The following is a 21,125-nucleotide window of genomic DNA, read 5'->3' on the forward strand; positions in this document are numbered from 1 at the left end:
GTTTTCAGAGTAAAGCTGAGACTCTTTGGATTAACACAGACCTACTTTTAGCTCATTTGCTGCCACTCCCCTACAAGTATCTGGCTTTCACTTCTAACAGAAGGACAGACAGGTCCATTGTATTTGCCAGACTCTTTTCTCCAAGGGACCTAGACTCAACTCCCTTTCCATCTTGCTAATTTCTATACACCTTTCAAGGCATCCATTAAAATAACTCCCCCAGGAAGTCTTCCTGACTCTCCTCAGGCCCACTTTGGGCTTTCTTGCATCATTTTAGTATTTCTCCTTCAGGCAGAATTAATTGGTTTATTTGTGTCTTCCCTAGTACAAGTATTATCCTTGAGGGTAGGGACTCTCTGTTATCCATTCTCCAATCTCTGGCATAGCAGGCTCTTGATGTAGTTGTTGAAATGAATGCTGAATTAGAAGAAAGGAAGTCCTCATAGCTTGGGCTAGCTACTAATTGGCAGATAGAGAATGCCCATCCCTGTTCTCTGAGAAACTGTTGGTTTCCTTTTAAATTTGTTTCCACTGTGTGTGCACTTGGGTAATTTTTAATGGTTAATACTGAGAAGTGGCACCATCTAATTCATTTATTTATTTGTTCTGGAAGGGAGCAGTGCACAATATTAACTCAGTGTTTTGTGGATCTAGCCAAGGGTAGAGAACTCAAGTCTGTTATTAATGCCTCTGGAAGTATTTCCGTACTTTAGCACCTTTCATGATGTTTTTCTTTCTACTTAAGCCGTCCCAACTCTCTTTAACACAACCTAATAACTTGTAGGAAGAACATCTCATAATATCTAGTGTTTTGTCCTAAATTGCGCCCAAAAGATGGGAAAATATTTTTACTTAGGATCATCATTGAACAAGTTATTCCCTAAATCCAAAGGAAATTTTACCCTTGAATCTCTAAAATTTGATCACATCACAATAGTCCAGGATTCTTTCCATTCAAAGTGAAGCCAAGTTACATCTTATAATACTCAGTGAATTATGATTTTGGACTGTGGTTTATTTTGTTCTAGCAATAATATGACTTATTTGCCTTGGACTATGTCAGTATTTCAGAAAATGAGTATTTTACGTTGATAGCAGGGCTCTGCTTTTTGTAAATCATGTAATGCAGAGTTGGGAAGGAAGGAGATTTTACATTCCAAATATTATTTACAAAGTAGATGGGACGCTGGTATGAGTGTTCATGCTTGTGTGACAAGTTTTATTAAGGAATTCCAAAACTGTGGACACGCTGTTACTTTAGAAAGATACACAGTGGCAGTCTTGCGGATGTTTTTCCCGCCTGTGAGCCATCCAGGTTCAAAAACTGTGTGCTGCATTTTAAGGGGGCAGCCTCACCAGCTCCTACTATTTTATTCTGATTTTGAGACTCACCTTCAGTCTAACCTTGCCGGCTGCCTTACCAAGCCCCATCCAGGAGCCTCTTTCAAAAACGAACTTATCTGTCTGCTTTGCCAGTCGGAAGGAGCAGAAAGTACTAGGGGCGAGTCCCATTTGCACTATAGCTTGGAGGTTATAATGTTGAACGTATAAGATGGAAGATACCACCGGGAGGCGGCGGGGATGCACCTCACCAGCGCCGGCTCGGGTTTCCTCCGGCTCTCGGCGTCGATCGGCGAGTGGCGGCGACCACCCCCGGCGGACTTTGTTTGGTTGAGGGGCTACGGCGTGGCAGGAGGCAGAGCTGCAGGGCGGCGGAAAGTTGAAGAGCGTTTTTTTTTTTTTTTCGCCGCCGCGTGCGTTCCGGGGCTCTTCGAGTCCGCCCAGGGCTTCCTGGTGGGGCTGGGCCGGCGGGGGAGGGGCCGCGCAGCAGCAGCGGAAACCAGACCTCGGCGATAAGAGGCTGCACAGCGACATGCAACAGTCTTTTCACTGCAGCTGAATGAGTTGTGGCGCTCACAATGCTCCCGTGACCGGGAACTGACAAGTTCAATTTTAAATCGCGGGCCTCTTGGAATCATGACTCCCACAATGCCTTGGGCACTCGCTGGGCAGTCGGGCTGCCTCTGAAAAAAAAAATGTGAGAGGTAAGTTTCCATTTTCACAGTTTGCTCGCGCTGTTCTGCTGCTCTGCATTGTTCGTACTCTTTCGGGGCTGTACATGGCTGAAGGAGGAAGTGAGAGGAGGCTCGGGCCGGCTTACCACGCTGGATGGTTTCCTATCACACACCATCTCGAGCTAGAGGGAAAGCGGGAGGTTGCAGCTGCAGCCCAGCTCCGGGTAGCCCTTCCCTGGGCTCTGCGGACACTGTCAGCACTGCCAGCTTCCCATTTGGCAGCTTAAAAGAAAGAAAGAGAAAGAAAGACAGCAGGAAAGAGGGGGGAAATAAAAGAAACAGGTGCGTGAAAGTGTACTTACAACTTAACGACCTTTGTCGGGGGAAGATGCGAGTCCATCAGATGGGAGCCACGGTTTCTCCCAAGAGATCCCGCATCCCTGTCCCCGGGGCTGCCGTCCAGCCCGGTTTTCATCTGGGCCAAATATGTGCACGCAAAGGTTAATTCTCTGCTTGCTACCCATAAATTACGCATGACATGTTTAGCTGGGCTTCCTTATATGGAGAGTGCTGTATTTCAGTCCAGTTTGCCTTTTGCCAAGTTTACAGGGCGGAAGACGCCCTGCTTGAGAGGGCTCCTTTTTTTTTTTTTTTTTTTTCTTCCATCGTTTTGTAGTGCGTCACTCAAAAACTGTACGAAAAGTAAGTATAGACCTATTTGGGTGGAGCCACAGTTCGTTGATTGAATTGCTTTCATGAAAGGTTGAGAAGAATGAAAAGTAGTTAGGACTTGGGTTCTGGTTTTTTAGACAAAAGCGGGACAAATATGTAGCGCGTCCCCCCCCCCCCCCCTTTTCTTTTTTTTTAAAACGGAGCCGGAATCTGTTATTGGTAGTAATGTGTCATGTGAGAATACTTTGATTCCAGAGCCTGTAACACGAGCAGGTATATGGTGGAGCTTATGCTTGCCCCTCTCTCTGCACTTTACAACTACAGTGGTGTAGCTAGAAGAGTAATTGTGTTCTTAAATCTCTCAGAAGCCAGGAGAATATGCTGCTGCTAGGGTTCTGTGGTGTAGTTAGGAGGAGTGTGCTTCCCTAGGATTAAGATTGAGTAAAGATCTGCTAGGAGGGTTATTGCCACTGCCTTTACTTTGTGTCCCCACCAGCCCAGGCACAGGTCCATAGCAAATGAATGGTAAACTGTGCCATACTGGGAGGAATTTCTTAAATTAATACACTGAGAGAGAAGTCATAATGAATGCCTTTGGATTTGCAGGCCTTCTCAATGTGCTTTGAAATACTACACCAGTGGACACGGTGTTCCTCCCTCCTGGGTTTGGACACAGTGTCTGTTTATACACAGAGGGTATTTAGTACATAACTATTCTATACCAGCATAAATGATCCACTCCATGTTATCTCTGTGGGTTCCTGAGAGCATTGGTGTTTCTCGCTGTCTTGCTGTTGAGATAAAATATTATCACTGAGACAAGTTAAAATGAAAGTTCAAGGGCTGTAAAATTCATCCTAGGAATACTTAGTTCAATGTTTTAGATATAGTATTATAGCCCAGGAATACTTAGAATGTCTTAGATACAGTATTATAGCCAGAGACACCTAAGTTATTTTGTAGCCTGAGAAAGCTCTTTGTTGTCACTTTTATCTTTGCTTTCTTAAAGTTGGTGACAGCTACGAAAAACTATTTTTTTAGGAACCCTCCAGCCTTCTGATATTCATCAGTGTTCATGGGGATGAAGAAAAAAGATTTTTTTTTTGATTACTAGTGTATGGTTAGGTCTTTCAGAAGGTAGACACAACTTTTAATTTTATTTGTTTAATGGGGGGTTTCCTCACTGAGGACTACAAAAGTTGCCTTTTGTGTTTTAAGGAACAGGTTGGGTCAGCACTAGAAAACCTGTTCATCCATCCGTCTATAATTACAGTGTCACTTAAGACATAATAATCAGGTTTTATTATTACTAAGAGACTGAGAAAACCTCACATGTGCCTAGTTTAATTTTTTTTCCTAATGTAACTAAAAACAAATTTGGGTGCAGATGCACATCAAGTGTGATATTCTGTGCAGCCATGCCAACAGAGAATCCAAAGTGTTTTATGGTTTGAGATATTATTGCTTGTGTTTACGTTTCCACATTTGGGGCAAACTTAGACTCCAAGTTGAATTCATTAAATTTTGATTCCAACATTCTGTTCTTCCTCTGGGCACAGAATTCCTATGAAATGAAACACTGGGTTCTGTTCCAGAACAAGAACAGACTATCCAAGGCTTCTGGGGGTGGGGTGAGGGGAGTAAAATCATATTTCTCATCTAGGAAGAGTGTGTTACTTTGTTATATAAAATGTCCTACCTTTACTGTCAGCAAAACAGTTACCCTTGCATTTATCTTTGTGACCATACTTTAGGCCTGTATTTGATATATCTATTTATGGAAACAGAGAATAGCCTTGCTTCACCTTCTGGCTTTCTGCTTGGTGATAGAAGATGCAGAGATTAGAGAACATCTCAGATCCTGCTTAGAAGAAACTGACAGGAATAGGTGATTGGGGTTTCTTATACTCTAAGACATCAGAGTGGGCAGTAGATATGAAGGTTAGGTGAGCAGATGAAGGAAGTAAAATATACTCACTTAAATGTTTGGCTCCATATAAAATCCTAATAGCGATACTGATCATAGAAGATATTACATAGAAAGATTTTAAAGTATGTGACCTTTTAGGCCAGAAAGCTTCATATTTTTGGAATCTAGAGTGTACTGTCCAGTATAGTAGCCACTAGCTGCATGTGGCTGTTGAGCACCTGAAATATGGTTCTGTTCTAAGTGTAAAATACATACTGGATTTTGAACACTTTGTTCAAAGCAAAGAATGTAAAACAACGGACTGTATTTTTTTATATTGATTATATGTTGCAGTGATAATATTTGGATATATTGGCTTCAGTAAAATATATTAATAGATTAATTTCACCTGTTTCCTATTACTTTTTAAAATATGGCTACTAGAAAACTTAAAATAACAAGCATGACTTGCATTATATTTCTATTGGACAGCTGTTCTAGAAAAAAATCAAGAAAATTGCATTCTGGGGAAAAGCATAAAGTGTTCACTGGTCGAAACACAATAAAATGGGCTTTTATTTTTACAAGCTAAAGAAGTTTATTATACGTAAAAGACATTGTCTTTCTTACCCATTGTTACCGAAATTTGAGAAAACACATCACCTAACATCTATTTTTATTTCCTCAAACTACTATTTAGTTTAGAGATTTAATGGTGAGTTAGTAATAACAGAGAAAAGGCTTATAATTAGGGGATGAGTCTTAACACCTCTCAAAGGCCAGAATAGAGTATGATTGCTACTTAGGAACATTTTAGAGACACTGTAGTTATCATTGTCCTGAAGTTACCAAACACACACAAGTCACTAAAATTTATTTTAAAATAGATTTTCAGTAAATAGCAATTATCTTCAAATGCTTAATATATATTTTCCCTTGCTATGACTTCCCTTCTTTAGAAAATAAAAACACCAAATAATTCCTGACCATATGTTAATCAAAGATTAATTAATTCAGAAAAGTAAAATCTAGAGAATAGGGCATTGTTTTGAAAGTTTATAAAGGTAAAAATATGTTTCTACAGTAATGTTATGGGCTTTGAAAAATTCCTATACACGGAGACATTGTCTTTATAATTTGAACACATTCTTGAGAAAGCATCTGACTGGTAAACAAAGCACAATGGCATAGGTCCTGGAAACATTCCTTTCAGATATTTTCATAACTGAAGTACATTTTGCCATGCACTGTGAGTGTTAAACTGAAAAAAAAAAGTCATTTTCTATCCATATAAAGTATGCTTCTTTTATTATCCTTGAAGGATGCCAGAGATATAAAACAGGATAGATGCAGTGGCTTCTTCTCTGACTGGAAGGAGGGAGCAGAATTTACAGAGAACCTCAGAAGAGTTGCCTCCCGGCTTGGTGCCATCTTGAATCTGTCTCCCACTATATGAGGCATAACTGCCATTAGTGTCAATGCATGTGTGGAGCCTGCGGGGAACAATGAACCCCATTAACTTTGTGGAAGGTTTCTGATGAGTCATGGAGCAGATTCACTAATGGTTGGAGAATTATTGATTACAAAGCAGAGGATTCAAGAAGAGCTATTGACATATGGCACTAAACGTCTCTAGACATATTTTGCATTTTTAGAGTTGAGATAGGAAACTTGGTGTTTATGTAGTGTTTATGTGTGATAAAAAAATACATTTATATAAGCATTATAGCTATATACTTGAAAAAACACTTAGCAAATATGAGGTTATAGTTTTCTACAGATTATTTTTCTTTCAATGATTTCATTCTATCTCTTTCAGATAATCATGTTCCTGAGAGGCATTTTATCACTTCTGCCTATTATGTCTGTAAAAATGAAAAACATTTGTAGGATTTATGTTAGAGTCTTAGGTATTACGTATTTGGTACTCTTCCCATGATTCTTGAAATCCTAATTCTATTCCACATTTCTGTTAAATGTTAAAACAGTTCAGGATATATTAATCTCAAGATGAAATGTAGTCATATTGAATAGAGTGGAGAATTACTTTTCTACTGAGATCAATTATTTTAAAAAAGTGAAGATGTTTCTGAAATAAGTATTACTTTTTCAAGTAGGGTATATGCTCCAAAAAAAAACTTTTATCTCTTTTGACATTGTTTTAAGCAATTCAGAGGTGTTTCTTTTATATACCCAAAGAGGTGAATAATAGCTGATTAGGTACATAGTCTATTCAAGTGTGGGGATACAATCTGCATTAAGTGTATATATGAAGATGTAACTTTTCCCATGACAGTGCCAATTCATTCAAATCATTTGGATGTTAAATAACATGATATTTTTAAAAAGAATTGTGGTTAAACCCTACATAATCCACAGGCTCTCCGTGCATATATCAACTCCATTCCAGTCCCTCTTTAGCTAAATTTACAGAATGAAGATATTTCTTCCTGGATCCCATTGTGGTGCAGTGGAAACAAATCCCACTAGTATCCATGAAGATGTGGGTTCGATCCCTGGCATTGCTCAGTGGGTTGCTGTAGCTGTGGTGTAGGTGGGCCGGCAGCTACAGCTCCAATTGGACCCCTAGCCTGGGAACTTCCATATGCCGTGGGTGCAGCCCTTAAGAAAAAGGCAAAAGGAAAAAATCCTCCAAAGGATTCTTAAAAAATTGATTTTGACACTGGGTTTTCTCTGTATTTTCACTTTTCAAACAGTTGGGGAGCTATTAAGAATGAATTTATTTTAAAGAGTTAAGATTCTACAATCATGGGAACATGTTTAATCATATGAAATAAACATTACATGCTGATTTGAGGTATTATTCTACTTTATAAAGTTGATTTATAGGAAAATACACACTGTAGCAAAAATAGTAAGCTGGGCTTAGTATGATCTACCAGACTTAATCAAGATATAACTTGTCTTCAAAGGCAAGGCGGTCTTTCCAGAGGAAGTAAGAGTTTTGAAAATAACTGTAAAGTAGAAAGTGATATTTCATAAGCAGTAGCTAGGTAACATTATGTGGAAGTTTAGATAAGGAAAGATAAGTTTTAATGTAGCTCTGATGAATACGTGTAATAAAGGGAACATTTCTAATGCATAAATAGTGGAAAATAAAAGGTATTCTTTATTTTTCAGGATTAATCCAAAAATATTGTTTGGTTAAAGCAGTATTATATTTATTCAGGGATAGTTCCATATTTTTCATATGTTTATATTTAATATCCAGACACATGATTTTCATACATGCTATAGTTCACTTATTTAGTTAATTTTGCTGGTAGATATACATAGATTTCTGAATGTCCTATACTAAAATATTGATAGCTTTTTCATTGGTATTACCATTGAATACCATAAAATACCAGCTTTTGAAGCTACCAAATGATTACAAATGTATCAGAAAACCAAAATGCGTGACTGAGGTGAACAGTGGATGCAGGAAATTTGTTGAAGAAAAAGATAGGTTAAAAGTAAACTCATGATTACAAGGTCATTTGCTAAAAAAATCTATATATTAAAGTTAAGTGGTGGAAATAAAAAGAATACCAAAAAATATACCCCCCCCAAAAAAATATACATATACCAAAAAAAAAAAAAAGGCCAAAAAACACCGACAGTGATTTCACTTTGGGAAGAGAAATGTATATTATATGATGAAGAACAATGAGGAAGATATATATTAACAAGGAGATTTTAATCAGAGACCTCTGGAGTATCCAGTTTAATGTGATGTTGAATAAAAAAAATAAAAACAAGAGATATAGCTGATAATATCACTGGTAGTAGTGTCACAATTATGGATCACAATTTTGTGGGTTTTTGAAAATAAATTATGAATATTTTAAGTACATCGTCTGGAAGGTGTAACATTGTGTATACTCACTGTACTCAAAATCTCTGCATACTAACATTTGTTTACAATGATTGTGACTGAATAGACTCTTTTAGAAAATTCTAATTGGTAGCAATAGTATATGCAGTAGGAGTGTGAGGAAATATAAACTGTGAAAGTTTAATTGTTGAAACACACCATAGGCAGGTTAAATAACAGGAATGCCAAATAAGGCAGGAAGCAGTTTGTATTCATATTTAGAACATCATTAAAAATACTTTTTGAATTTGATTTAGTATTAGAACTTACAGACCATTTCCAGCTTATTGCATCCGAAAATTTTAATCAGGTACCCAACAATCTGTTTATCTGCATTGTTGATAATAATAGTAATGATAGGTTAGCATTTTATTTGTTTCTATCTTAACTGATTACAAGAAAAGAACTTTTTTACAATGACCTTTTAGCACTCTTTGTGGATGGATAGCTCTTATCCTGGTAGAAAGATAGTCTGGGGTGAGGTGGTGATAGTCAAATTAGGCTACAAGCCACAGATATTATAGGAAGGCAGAGGTGGGAGGCCTTCAGATATTATAGGCCTGCTGTGGGAGCAAAGTTGTTGGAAAAGTTTTGAGCCGTTAAGTGAACTTGCAACTCAGTTTTCTCCTATGTAAGACTCCCTCATTGATATTTCTATGTACTAAATTTTAGTTTCAAATAGCCATGATGTACATCGGTTTCTATAAATGTTACATCTAACTTTGTTTTGAAAGCCCAGTGTTTGTTGCAGCACAGGTAGAACAACAGAAACAGACCTCATTTGGGGAAAACATGTTTTGAAAAGTAGAACAGTTTATAAATATGAGGTGATATTGATGCTGCGCTTATCATTTAAAATGTACGGTATCTTTATATATTTATTGCACGTTGTCTGTATCTTGAAAGTAGTAATAGACTTTGGGGAAAAGGGGCATAAAAGTCTCATATGTGTAGATTTTATTTTACCAAACCAGATGTGACTAGGTACATGGACTGGGAAAAAACATTTACTCTCTGATGTTTAATTTTTACATCTGTGAGATTTTAAGCATGTAAAGAATAGTAATAATAGAGGTCCCACTTACTATACATTTCTTTCACAAAATATCTCATTTAATGTTTTATGACAGCTGTAAAATAGGCCTTTATGACTTTTACCTTAAAGATTAATAGATGACTAGAAAATAGTTTTTGTCATTTGCAGAGTTATGAAACATATTTTTCCTTACTCCAATGTCCATATTTTAACCAATTTTTTGTCATGCTTACAATCATATACAAAGAATAGTGATGAGCATAATAGCTTTAACAGTGATGACTAACATCTTGGACTACTTTCTTTGTGCCAGGGTAAGGTTTATGAATTATTTTACATATTCCTCAGAATATGAAATGGGTACTCTTAAGATCGGTTTCATGGATGGGGAAACTGAGGCACAGAGAAGTTAATTACCCACAATTTCTTAATGAGTAAGTGGCATAATGTGTTGAACCAAGGTAGTCCAGTTCTAGAACCCATGCTTGTATGTGAGAAAATAAAAATGAGATTTAAAAAATTCTTGTGTTGGGAACTCACAGATTGAGACCATAAACATTTGGAATAATCCAGAAGAGTAACACTTTTTTATAGCATTTGAGGAGACTCTAGAAGAATGGCTAGAAGGAAGATAGAAAAGGCCAGGGGAGAGGCGCTTGGTAGAAGAAATGAGGACTCAGGTGGGAAAGGGAGACTGAGACTTCACTTTGGAGGGCACAGAGGGTAATAAGGTGCCCTCCACTGGGAACATAAGCAGACATTTTGCCAGGCAAGTAACCATATAGGAGTTGTGTTTTAGTGACATTTTTCAGAGGAAGAATAGGACATACCTAGAGAGAAGTAGAGATTGTAGGATAGAAATGAGGCACTAAAAGGATAGTGAATGGGAATGAAAGGGCATGTGTGCTGGGGAAAGGTGACAGGCTTAGAGTCCATAGGATGTAGCAGCTGCTTAGATGTGGATGCTAGAGGTGATGGGAGGTATTAAATGTGATTTTAAACAAATAGTAAGAATTTGTAAAACTTTTCCTTCAAAATTTCTTATTCCTTAATTGTTAATGGTATCCCTGTTCATCATATTGCTACTTGTCAGCTCTTTTAATATAAAAGAACTGTATTTTAAAAATCAGAGTAAAACTTAAGACTTAACATTATATTTTATCAGGGACTTAACTTGATGAAGTAGAAGATACATGTTAAATTCTTTTTTTTTTTTTTTTTTTTTTGCTATTTCTTGGGCCGCTCCTGCGGCATATGGAGTTTCCCAGGCTAGGGGTCGAATCGGAGCTGTAGCCACCAGCCTACGCCAGAGCCACAGGAACGCGGGATCTGAGCCGCGACTGCGACCTACACCACAGCTCACGGCAACGCCAGATCCTTAACCCACTGAGCAAGGGCAGGGACCGAACCTGCAACCTCATGGTTCCTAGTCAGATTCGTTAACCACTGCGCCACGACGGGAACTCCACATGTTAAATTCTTAAAATAGTTCATTTCTGTATCAGGCTCTTTGAAAGCCCTGGATCTGGTGAGCTGTAGAATATCGTGTAATTCTTTATCCCAAATTGGTAATTCTAAAGTAAGAATAATTTCGTCTTTAGGGGTACATTGTTTTTTGCTGGGAAATGTCTCATTGCCAACTAAGCAGTTCTAGTTCCCTGTTAAGTTCATGCAGGCACCGGTGTAAACTATCCTTAGTGATAAACCAGGTGGCAGATAGATACATGATAAAACAAGTTTGCAATGTGCTCAATGTGGCTGACATTTATACTTCTTAGACCTTGCTATTTTAGGGAAGGTATCAGTGTAACCATGATATTCTTTTTCCTGGAAATAAAGATCCTTAATCAGACACTCTTATAAACAGAATGATTTACATATGGGAATAAATAAGCAGTTGCATTAAGTTAACAGTTACCTAGGGTTGTGACGACAGTTATATTTCAAATAAAACAGAAAGCTTTCCAGGAGTACTTATAGGCCTGTTTACATAAGGTCCTTATATGCTTTTTACAATTAAATGGCTTAAGGTAGTTTAAGCAGAGAATGTCAGAATGATGATAGTATTTAATATACATAGAGAAATTCTCATGAAATAAAGACAATTTCCAAGAAAAATTTCTATTTATAAATATTAACCACTTATTTAAATGATCGACAGCCACAGAAAATGATTTTAAATTTGCACTGTTTGTGTTTTTAAATGTAGCATGTTTATATGGAGCTAGAGAAATTAATGGTGTTTTATTTTGCCTGTTGTTTAAATGATTGCTAGTATTATGTGAAAACCACAATTAGCACATGCCTTTTTCTACTATTAGACTTTTTCTTCTACTTTTTCTTCTTCTTCTATTTTTATTTATTTATTTTTTGCCTTTTCTAGTTTTGGTCTTGGCTATAAAGATAAAGTGAAAATTTGTTTTATTGAATCATAGATAGTGCTTAGAAAATATTCATTTTAAAGTAGCTAAGATTAAATAGTATTAAAATTAGAAACTCTTCTTTGCCTTCTCTATTTACTAGGCCAGTTTTAACTGGACACCTTTACTCCAAATTATTTTGAACCATTATTTGAATTTCATTGTTCAAACATTTCAAGGGAAGCTGCATCGTCAACTTAGTGGCATTCAGATAAGGCAGTTGGTCTTCAATACCCCATCCAGAAGACTTTGAGACATTTGATGAGTGTAGTGAAAGTGAATAGTAGGGAATACAAAGCAAATCTTTAATCCAGGTGTGGAGTCTTTCTGAGGTATTGTGGGACCTTTCCAAAAATTAATTTGGAATATCCAATATTTGAGATGATTGAAAAAAATGTATGTACTTCAGATGAAATTCTGCAGAATGCTTTCTGGGAGACCACATTTACTGAAAATTGCCTGAGGGAAATGACTGTCTCAGAGAAATGTATTTTGAGGACTGGATTTTAAATGTAAATACTGTTTTGGGAGCAGTTAATGTAGGAAGAGATTATTGTCTGTTTCTCAGTAATGGATTAAAGTTTACTATGTGCTGAGGTTTTTTCACTTAAAAAGTTATTTTCCTATGTTAACAATAAGGCGACACAGGGAAATCAGTTTGTTCTTTGTGTTCTGCTAAATATCAAGTAATAAACATATTTTGAGCACCTATTAGAATAAAGGGTTGGTAGTAGGTGGAGAGGAGGTTCTAAAGGAGGCTTTCTTAGTTTCTCTTCTTCTTTGACTTGTGATTGAGTTGGGGGGAAAGAATTGAGAAGTTAACAGGATGATCAAGTGTTGGCACCATGCAATTGAGTACCAAAGGAGGAAATTCAAAGAAGGAAGTCTTTGTGGAGCTGAATGATTAGGGCATGCTGTGTAGAGGAGGTGACATCTGATGTAGGCTGAAGATTAGGCACTCTTTGCAGAAAATGGAGGGAAATGGTATGAGCTGTATGAGCAGAACGAGGCTTTGCTGCTGTATTTGAGCATCTTTACGTGAGACATTGCTGGCTTACATTCTTTTCAGAAAAAAACCCCCAAACAACAAACAACTTGTTCACAATTAGAGAATAGGCTTGTGTGGCAGGAATCATCATCCTCTTGATAGAGATGAGGAAACTGACACTCAGAGAGATTAACCTACTTGCCCAAATCCACACAGCCTGGTGAACAGCCGAAAGAATTGAAGCCAGATCTTTCCTCACTTTAAAACCAGCCTTCTGTTTCCCGTTTATGACTCTGCTGAGAATGAATGTCACAGTTATGCTACAGTAATTTTAAAACTTCACCTATACAACTGACATAACTCAAGAAGGTGTAAATTTAATTTAAAAGGTTGGCAAATGCATTTTCATCGTTTTGCTTTGGCATTGGATTACAAATGGTATCGAGTTTGACAAATGTTTATAATCTTTATTTCTTAGGTTTATGAAAAAACAAAGCAAAACAAAAAACACAGCATGCCTCCTGTCTTTAGCAGCTATGGTTATGGGCATGCAGCACTGTAACCTGCTATAATATTGCATATGGCCATCTGAGATCCTCTCAGAGGAAGCTTTTCAAAGATAAGGTATTTTCACACCAATAACATATGCCATAAAATTTTCACCAAGAAATGATAGAAATACCTCCAGAGCATGTGGCTAAATTTATTTATCATCCTCATGTGGTCATTTTATGCTTTCATGTTATATCATTTTCACATACCAGTCTGTACTCTTTGTCACTATGTGGAGTAGCTTATGACTTTAAAAAGACAAACTATTAATTGAAGACTTGTTCTCTTGGAGACTTGTCACTTGCTAAAAAAATTCCTCTCTTCATAGAGCTATTTTGAATGTATACCAAATAAAATTATATATTGTTTAGAGAAGGAATGTGGAAGAATTGTATTGCCATTGCTTTTGGCCTCAAAGGAAGGCAGTGTTATTTAGCAAATATTTATTCGGTGTAATTGTCCATGTGCCACCTCTCATGCTTTATCCACCTATCAGGATTAAGAGGTAAGATGGGCCCTGTTCTCGGAGTAGTTTCCAGTGTAGTGTTGGAAATATTCACAAGTAATGTATGAGCAAAACAAAGTGGGCACAGGAGGAGCCAAGAATAGGCTGCTTGTGGGCAGAGTGTGGAATTTGCCTAAAACCATCCAGTTGACACATTAACTCTTTACATACTTTGTATATTGGAAAAAAGGCAAAATCAAACTGTAATTTATTAAAATTACATGATTTGATATTTAAGGCATTTATCTTTCTGTTTAATTATCTGGTGAATGAGCATGTGCCAAATGTAGGGTCATTCTAGACCAGGTAGAAGAGATTAATTCATTTTAGATGTTGGCACTTTTGGAGAAAGGTGGGGATGTACAATCATTTGAAGCTTCTTTATACTAACTCTCTGATTGGGAGATTAATACACTCAGTATTGACAGTAAGATTTCAGAGCCTGAAACTTTTGTGTTAACAGAAAAGGAAAGTCCATAAGAGAGAGGTGCACTATATTTAACTTTAGTGACAAAAGGTTTTAGATATGCACACGAGGCTTTTTTTCCTCCAGCTTTCCTTTGTATGTAGGAAATAAAGCTGTATTTTGTGGGCTAGCTTCCAAACTTTCAAATGGCGAAAGTGGCAACTCTGCATATTCTATAAGACCCCATTCAGCTGTGAAGTGTTTGTTCCTTGTATCCAGGATTTATTCTGCATTCTAGGTTAGAAAACTCAGAATTTTTATTTTATTGCTTGCCATGCTTCATTTGTGATCATAAACATTTATTTAAAGCCCATCACACAAAAAGCTTCACGATAAGATTTTGGCTGAAATTTTCAAGAGAAATTAAAGATATAGGTTCTGCTTTTCTGAAGTTTGTGGCTTGAAGGAAAAGGTCCATTCATTGTGAAATAATGAAAACAAAATAAAAACCACAAAAGACCAGGCTATTGGCAATCATAATAATTATAAAAATAGTGTGTTACTTGGTAGGCACTTACTCTTTTACTTATACGACCGTATGTAGTTCTTACACAGCTCTGTGACATTTATGCATTGCTGGCCCCGTCTCTGCTTCACAGGTGAGAACATGGAGGCTCAGCAAGGTTAAGGTCAGGCAATTTGCTCAAGGGTCATGTAGCAAGGTACAGTGAGTGCTGAGCTCCGTACCTAGGTTTGCTGTTTGTTTGTCTGCCTGTTTGTTTCCATCAGGATGGCATGACTTTAGTGCACAAACACTCACAGTGATGTAGATTTGAAGCCTAGTCCAAGTTCTCTGAAAAGACTTAAAGAAGGAGGTAGGTTGTGAAAGGCGGGTTTTGAAGCATTGTGGTCATAAAAAGGCAGAGATGGGGTGTGGACTTTGAAGTTTCCCTGATTTGGAAAGGAGGGCTGTATGGAGTGGCCTGATCTGCCTGTGTGGTTTGCTCAGTGTTCTGCTCACATCTAATACCCTCTGTCCCAGCACTCGCCAAGATCAGCAAAATCTACTTTTAGACTCAAAATCATTGCCACCTGTGAAGTTTCTGGTGTCACTTCTGAATGACATAGTATTCTGCCAATTGCTCTGTTGGATGTCTTTAAGTGGCCCATTTTAAGAAGTGTCTTGAGTCCATAAAGACTATTGCAAATGCTCTTATAATTTATTCAACTACACTGTTGAAGGCATGAGGGTAATTCATTTCATTTCTCATTAAAAAATAGAAATCGGTTGCTAACACTAAAATAAACATGTCAGTGAGAATTGACATTCACTCGGAGATTTCTGATGAACTTTTCTCACTTTCCCTCATTCCCTAGCAGAGTAATTAGAGCATATCTGTCGTGTATGTGTCATGTGTACATATATATGTGTATAATATTCATATGTACATGTTTTTTCCATAAATTACTATGAAGTAGTCCATAAATTATAGCTAAAAATGGGACAGAATAAGTATAGGAAGTTAAGGGACGCATTCACCAATAAAGTTAGTTTATAAGTTTTCTCTGAAGTATTATATTTAATATCATTTTGGGTTTTTTATTTTTTTTTGCTCTGCTTACAGGTAGGATTTGTGGAAATATAGTATGCCAGAGACAAAATAAAAGATATTCTAATATACTCTCTAATAGTTATTAAGGCTTGAGATCAAACAGTTAATAGATACTGTTTTTAAGAATCTTAACTCTGTCTTAATGAATTGATTTCTATTTCTTTTTTCTTCTGCCAGCCTTAAATTTTATACCATTCACAAAGTAACAATTTTCTGTGTGTAGGTGATATGACATTAATGGATTTGAAAAATATTTTCGCTTTATGTACCAAGAATTCTCAGGCATATTTTTTAAAGATAAATATTCCATGCTAATGTACTAATTTTTTGGCAAGAAAATTAAGCACCTCTATTTCAGTTTAATAGTTCTATGATGAATGAAGGGTAATTAAACATGCAGATTCTGCAACATTCACTGAAATATTAATTTGGGTTCTTTTATATTCTAGGCACCATGCTAGGCATTGAATACATAGTGGTTAACATAAACAGATACAATTATTAAAGTACAATTATAAAATTTAGACATCACTCAAATTTCAAATTGGCCATTGCAGAAATAATGACATATTATTATAGCTCTTGTTGCCACAGAATTTAAATCATCTTTTCAGTAACTAAAAAAGTATTATTTATATATGTCAGTAAATATTTATTTTAAAGCCTCTATCAATGTTAGGTTTACTTTGTATAAGTGAAATATATGATTTTCATGTAAAGAAAAGTACCATTTTATGTTGAGAATTATTGCTTTACAAATAAGCAAGAGAAGTAGCATCACAAAGTAATGCAGAAAGAGAAAACTCAATTTTGACTGGCAGCACAATATTGTAGAGTTTAAAAGGTCAGGCTAGTACAGGAGGTTCCAGTTTTGCCACTCAATATCATGCAGAATGCTGTGACAGCCAGGGCTGATACAGCTGAAAATATCTGTAGCCTTGGAAGCCTTGTAAGTTTCAGAAGGTTATTTTGGCATCATAGTAGAAACACTGATTCACAGGGAAGGTCAAACTGGGCGGCCAGGCAAAAAGACAGGTTGCTGAACCCAACAGTTGTAGATTTAGAGTAATTGTTAACTACACTAACTGGGTATCCTAATTTGATGTAGCCATCTTTCATTGCAATATTTATAGAGGAACATGCTTTAGTTGATGGTCAGATACTAATTTCTCTTTTCTCTTAAGTGTTCCATCTACATGCTTACCTGGTACCAGGACATATGTTAATATAATTTTATTTATGTATGATGTGTGCTCCATCAAAAAAGGGTGTTAGTTGGCTTACAACAGTAAAGTGCACATAAAATAGGACTGTGAAAAAGACAACAAATCATTTAGAAGGAAAAGAGATCAAACAAATACTTGAGATAAAATTGAGAACTACATTTATCTCTCAGCTTTCTGGAAATCAAAGCAAAAGCTTTAGGACATAGAAAAAAAAAAATCCTGCATTTATTTATTAAGATCTCAGCATATCCCATATACTGTCTTGTTCTTAGCCTTTAGGGTGTTTAGTTAAATATTCTGCCTCTGCCCTTGATCAAATCTTGAAGTGGATGAATTCCAATTAACTAAGAATTGAAGGCTGAATTCTTCACCCTGGCCTTCAAGGCCTTTACTGACTTGGTTCCAGCCCCCAAGTCCAACTTTATCTCCTGCCAGCCCCATTGCACATGAGTGTTCCATATATACCAGTTCTCCCAGTATTCATAGTCTATGCTTGTCTATACCCCTGCCCTTATTCTCTGTATTCCTTTTTGCCTCCAACCAAATGAAACCCATTCTTCCAAGCCCATTTTAGATGCCTTGTCCATCAAGAAACTACCCTGGCCTCTCTTTTAGCTCACCAAGTTTTATTGTTGTCTCTGCTGTGTACTTCTTTCCTATGTGCCGTTATTTGTATATTAGTTTTATGTCCCTGATTAAGCAGTAAATTCTTCAAAGCTGGATCCATGTATTCCCCCTATATCTAGGCTACGTGTAGAGGGTCATCTATAAACTTAATATAATCGATATACATGTATACTATTTTAGCTATGTATTGTTTATGTTTAATTAATGTATTTATTAATTTAATAAGGTTATTGTGTGTTGGATATATTTGGATTTCTTTAAAGAAAACATTTTTTTTCTAAGATAGTAGAGAAAGAGAACTAAAAAAATAATAAAGAGCACAATTAGAGGAATAACACTTGCATTTTCTATCAAAGAAGATATTTGGGGGCAATGGAACCAAGATTGCAATTTTTTTTTATTGTTTTGACTTTGGTCTTTATTATTAAAAAGTGACTTAATAGTTATCTTTTTGTGTGTGTGCCATAATGTAACTAATATACTAGAGAACAAGTTTTTAACATGTAAAAGAAAAATATCACTTATACCATTTCAAACCCTCAGTGCTTTCTCTCTAGTGTATTTTTTGACAGTTTTAAGAACTGTCAAAAAATCTATCTGACTACATGGCTTAGAAATGTTTCAGACAGTTACTCCATCTCCTTTACTGCTTTTCAAACATTGTTTTAGTGGCTGAAATAGATCAGTCTGACTATGCATACTTGCTTAGCATACATTCAAGTTGTGTGCTTTTAGAGCAGCCTTTCTTTTTCCTTATGTAGAAAGTTTCTACTAATAGATTTTAAGCTCCTCAAAAGCTCTGAAGTAGTGTAGTCTTTTATTGCTCAGAAAGCAGAGAAATAAAAATAAATCATACTCAAAGACCTCTTTCTCAACAATTTATCTTTAAATCATTTATCGACTATTTAGAACCCTGTAATGTATTAATTACTAGTTTAAAACTAATGAACAATCCTGGGAAGAAACTGATAGACGTAATGTGTAATTCTCACATTTCTACATGTACATTATCAGTGTGCAGTGTATACCCCATGGGCTACAAGGACAAGAGCATCCATTTCTCAGCTATGTAAAGGTACCATTGTATCTCCTTCAGAATCTATACACAGGGCTTTCTCCTTCACTTACATCTCAGCGCAAACCAAGGGGTGCCATTGTGGTGGCTGTACCAAACTCCACTCTACCCCGATAGCTCTGGTTTTTTTTTTTTTTTTTGACTTCAATTGTATTTAAGATCATTGTCTTTTCTACAAAGTTTGGTGTTAAATTGCCAGCATGTATTATGAATGAAATTTTAAATTTGGAATCAGAAGACTTGATTTTAGGTCCTAATTCTTCTGTTTAATTAGCTTAGGAGACTTTGGTGAGTCAGTCACTTAACCATGCAAGCCTGGATTTATTATTTGTTCATAAATGGGTAAGATAATATTGTCATCGCTTAGAGTTGTGAGGAGCAAATGGCAAAACTCAGATGGAAGTAAACTGTAGACCAATATATAAAATATTATTTGTTATTGTTGAATAATAATAGACTTCTGGAGAAAAGTAAAATTTTCTAAGTGACTAAGAAAATTTTTATTAAAGAACAAGATGAACACCTTGCAGATTTTATATATATTGTGAGCCACGTGGGAAGTCCGAGATTTTATATGTAAGTCAAAAAGAAATGTAGCACAAGCCAACTTCTGAAAAAGTTAATCTCTTTAAGGGTTGTTAATGAAGGAACATAGTTTGTAGTTTTATCCAAAATAAAGTGGTTCTTACTGGAAGAAAATTTAAAGCATTATTTAAGTCTTTCCCCCCTGTTAACTTTAATACAAAGGTTTTACTTGAATTAAATAAAGAGCTAGGTTTTAGTTATATATGAAGAACATGATTTGACTAATTCCCGTGCGAAGTTTTTCCTTACTCTTTGGATATATACATATACATGCACACACACGTCTCCACACCCATACATACTTTAATCTTTATTTCATTTTTTTATCTATACTATTAAAAATATATTTTATCACATTGTAGTGATTGAATGCAACTCAGTTGTTTTTTGCAAGGTAATTTTCCTATATAAATCTTTCTTATAAATAAGAAATAAGAAGCCTAAATACCACTGTCTCTAAAGTATTTATTTTATGTGTATGTGTATGTATTATGTGTATGTATGTGTGTGTGTGTGTATATATATATATATATATATTTGACATTTAAATTTTAGGAAGATACGGGAAGTTTTAGGATTGCTATATGATTGTCCTTTGAGTTTATTCAGTATATTCCTTCTGATAAACTGGGGGATTGCTTTTTTTTTTTTTTTAAACAAACTAAGTAGCTTTTGCAGGCTAACTTGGAGTGAGCTGTTGAGCAAGACTAAAACATAAGTGGTTTCTCCAGCCACTACATGGTGGTAGTGTAATATGATGAATAGTGTCTTTAAGAGATATGAAGGGGTGTGTGTGGTGCCTGAGTTAAAGTAATATTTTTAAAATGAGTATAGCAAAATTTTGCAGGTATGTCAATTTTCTAAAGCAGTCAGTCGAATGTAGACAAAAAGCATGTCACCACATCTCAAATAAGCCATCTTTTCAGGGCAGATAATCTGGGGAATTATTGGGTAGAAATGTATACTCCTTGGTGAAAGTAGTATTTTAGCTTTATTTGATTATGACTGCCAAAATTTAATGAGATTAAGAATAGCCTAGGAAGTTTGCTTAAAATATAAGTTACTGATCTTTATCCTTAGTGGGTCTAGGGTAGGTCCCGGAACTATGTATTTTTAACAGTTACCCCCAGGTGACCGATTCAGATGGTTCAAGAATCTGGATCTTCAATATCCCAGAACTAAAAGTATTGCTGTTAATAAACTGTTGGCAGTTATTGGCATTTATTAGCCAGCTCCCGATGCATTTTCATTTGCTGTGGAAAGCTGGTCACTCCTTTTTAAGTGCATATGATGCTGAGGAAAACACATAGAGCTTTAATTGCTGTCTCATTAAAAGGGTATAGTCGGCTCTTCAGATTTTCTCATGTGTTACTGCTCTTCCAGAATGCACAGAACCTTATGGGTGATGAAATAATTAAGAAAGAGATGTTCTTTTTCTTTTCAGCAAAGGAACCAAACCTCAAGCTGCCATGTTAGTTTGTTCATAGTGTGTTCAGTACTATACTCTTGGAAAGTACAGAATCTTATAGGAATAGGATCTTGCTCTGACCTCTTGAGAAGTGTGACTTCATTTATACTCTGACAACATGGTAAAAATCACATTGTCAAAAAAAGAATAA

At 36.1% G+C, this 21,125-nt stretch overlaps 1 protein-coding gene across 25 annotated transcripts in view; it reads left to right on the plus strand.

The window, feature by feature from the left end:
* The window catches only part of MBNL1 (muscleblind like splicing regulator 1), a 205,897-nt gene that overhangs the window by 22,637 nt on the left and 162,135 nt on the right, over positions 1-21,125 (plus strand). For 19 of the 25 annotated variants that reach the window (XR_007135549.1, XM_047784852.1, XM_047784920.1 and 16 more), the window contains exon 1: positions 1,912-2,045. The exons of 4 other annotated variants lie outside the window; for them this stretch is intronic. The gene's annotated coding sequence lies outside the window, so the exon portion shown is untranslated. Of the gene's footprint in view, positions 1-1,911; positions 2,046-2,696; positions 2,718-21,125 lie in introns of those variants that run through there. 2 more of the 25 variants (XM_047785001.1, XM_047784883.1) reach the window with 2 other exon arrangements.

Source organism: Phacochoerus africanus, chromosome 1 (assembly GCF_016906955.1).
Source record: "Phacochoerus africanus isolate WHEZ1 chromosome 1, ROS_Pafr_v1, whole genome shotgun sequence".
NCBI classification, from domain to species: Eukaryota; Metazoa; Chordata; class Mammalia; order Artiodactyla; family Suidae; genus Phacochoerus; species Phacochoerus africanus.